Below are 2,892 nucleotides of genomic sequence, written 5' to 3'. Positions count from 1 at the left end.
AGCTCCCTAAATCTTTGTAGATTGATCTCCCATTCCATGGAGCACATATGTCCTACCAAGGGACCTCAATACTCTTGCAACTTCCTGTTTTGCCAGGTTTATTGACATGATGTCATCAATTCCACAGACCAATGAGGTTTCTACAGATTGTCTATACAGTTCTAGACCTTTGGGACTCTATGATGAGTCCTTTATCTAAAGGATAAAAAAGTTACGTAATCCTGGTAAAAGTGATTGTGCATTCGTTGTTTAGTCGTCTCTGAGTCTTTCCGACCCCTTGGACTGTAGCCCTCCAGGCTCTTCTATCCCTGAGATTTCCCAGGCAAGAATACTGGAGTGGGTTGCCATTTCCTTCTCCAGGGAATCTTCCCAACCCAGGGATCAAACCCAGGTCTCCCACATTGTGGGCAGATTCTTTACCATCTGAGCCACCAGGAAAGCCTGTTAAATGTGTCCTATTTACCACCCCCATGATAATGTAAATTGCCTTGCCCTTTCTGGTATAGTCAAGTGAGCATCACCATGTCTCAGAGATGTCTTTTACCTGCTCTAGCAGAATCACAGTAGCTGCCATCAGGGCTACTACTTGGTCAAATTGTGGTAGTACATGCTCATTCTTCATGACCAATCTCAATTTTGTAGGCTCCCACTGGTGAATTAAGTGATAAAATGATCAGGACCACCACTCTACATTCTTAAGGACTTTAATGAGGGCACCAATCTCTGCCATTTTCCTTTCCATTTTCACTGCGGTGGGGGAGTGGAGAAGTTTCAGAGCCTTCCACTCAATCTTTCCCACTAGGATACCTTATACCCCAGAGTCGAAGGAATCAATGCAGGGGATCTGCCAGCTGCCAGGTATGTCCATTACAACTGTGCATTCAGAGACCAGGGAAATGTCCCCAGAGTGGCTCAGTGAAAGCTGTGGATCCACATAAGTCAGATCTGTGCCAAGAGTGTATTTATAACCTGACCTCATGAGCACCCACTCTAATGGTAATGGCAATGGTGACATTGGGTCACTGTTTATCAATGTCAAATTTGAGTATTTGTCATTCCTCAGTATATAAATACCCAGAGAACTAGGGTAGTCATCACTGAACTCAGTATCCATGGTGATGCAGAGGCCCTCTTTATAGGCACCCAGCCTCTCCTTCAATCAGTGGGTTCCTAGCCTGAAAATTGACTCAGATCCAGAAACTGGGCAAAGGGGTCATGGAGTTTTTGCCTTTGTTTTTGCTGAAACTGCTTTTAGCCTCCTGATCACTCAACTTTCAACTGTTTTGATTTTGTAGATTTCAGCAATGCTTCTGTCAGGACAGAGGGTGACCACGTCATCCAGTTCGAGGAAGGTTGTCTTGGTTTTAGCTCTGGAAGACCTGCAGCGGGAAGCCCCCTCAGTCCTGAAAAAAACAGCACAGTCGATTACCTTCGGTTGCCCTGCCCTAGGGACACCGTGCTCTCCAGTCACACCCATATATTTGCAGGTCAGGTCTGTCTGGCAGCCACTCTGACCTGACTGGTCACTGTAATCATTGTGTTCACGCCCACCTACCGGCCTCTGTTGACGGGAGAGCGAGTCTGTATGGATTTCTCCTATGGCCACGCCTGGTCTGCAGACCACACCCCCCGTGAACTCCTCCCCGGAGCTGGCACCTCCTCTACCCCCTCCCCCACCCCGTGCGTCTCGCATCGCTTTGATGAATGGCGTGTCGTCCAGGCCATTCTGCGGAACCGTCAGCTGGTGGAGTTTCCGGCCTTACATAGAATATCCTCTCCAGCACAACTCACGGGTTTTTTGATTCCCTTTCCTGCCATCTGCCATGGTAATTCTGGCATTTCTACTGCACATAGTGTGGGCCATATCTTCTTCCCAGTTTCCAAGAGCTTCCCAAGCAGCATGTTAGCATCATTTCCCAGGGTCCTCCTCCGGGTGTGAAATCCTGTTATCAAGGGAGGGGCTTCTACACTGATAAACTCACTCATCCGGCTTTCCATTCCATCAGCCCAATTCAGAGCCCTCAGTTTGCCATGTGTACACCCTGGGGTCTTGCCAGTATGCATGGTGGGCCCCACACATACTCCTGTCCTGACTTCCTTTCCTCCCCTAGCAGGTCGCCCCTCCTCTGCTAGCTTGTGTAGTGACCTGGTGGTTGGGCCAGTGGAGAATGTTCCAGAGGAGAATGGGGGTGGTTCCTGAGCAGACAGATGTTGTTGTGTGAGGTGGAAGCCTCTGCATCATCTTCAAACAAGGCGGGGGATGGGGGTGGCGGCACTAGACTTTAATGGCAGGAAGTGAGCTCAGCAGGTCTGGGATTTCAAAGTTCTCAAGTTCATTGACCCTGAGCCTCACAGTTCTGCTCCTTTCAAATAAGGGCTCTGACCTTGGCATCGCCAGCTTACCCCAGACGAGGATTCAGAAGGTAGTCTTTTCTGAGCTCCACGCTTAGTATTAAGTCTGGGTCCTGAAGCTCAGCAGTCTCTTCTCTCCAGCTGCTGGACAAGTGAATCTTTCTCTGTATATGTAGCCAAGGAAGCCCAGTCATCTACAGGTTCCCATTGTCCTTTCTCCAATCCATCAATCAGACTCGGCAAGAGCCATACAACTCCATTGTCCTTATAATTATTAATTTCCCCAATACTTGCAACCTCCTGAGATAGGCACCCTACCCTGCATTCCCTTCCACCAGCATTCCATTCCAGTTTCTCCAGCAGGAAAAAGTCTAACAATTGCACAGGCCAGTCCTGCACCCACCACAAATAATGGAGTCTTCATTGCTTCCCTGGTGACTCAGACGGTAAAGAATCTGCCTGCATTGCGGAGACCTGGGTCCAATCCCTGGGTCAGGAAGATCTCTTGGAGAAGGGAATGGCAACCCATTCTAGTATTCT

General features: G+C 48.8%; 1 long non-coding RNA gene across 1 annotated transcript; it reads right to left on the bottom strand.

Annotated features, from left to right (window-relative positions):
• Positions 1-688: 688 nt before the first annotated feature.
• On the bottom strand, positions 689-2,163 carry LOC145535453 (uncharacterized). The gene is made up of 2 exons (XR_014075420.1): positions 1,556-2,163; positions 689-1,403 (listed from the first exon to the last, which is right to left on the bottom strand). It is a non-coding gene; the product is annotated as an uncharacterized LOC145535453 (long non-coding RNA).
• Between the last annotated feature and the right edge of the window lie 729 nt (positions 2,164-2,892).

Source organism: Giraffa tippelskirchi, chromosome 2, assembly GCF_054371585.1.
Source record: "Giraffa tippelskirchi isolate mGirTip1 chromosome 2, T2T-mGirTip1v1.2.pri, whole genome shotgun sequence".
Taxonomy (NCBI): domain Eukaryota; kingdom Metazoa; phylum Chordata; class Mammalia; order Artiodactyla; family Giraffidae; genus Giraffa; species Giraffa tippelskirchi.
The sequence above is the reverse complement of the archived record's forward strand: the minus strand, read 5'-3'. Positions and strand labels throughout refer to the sequence as shown.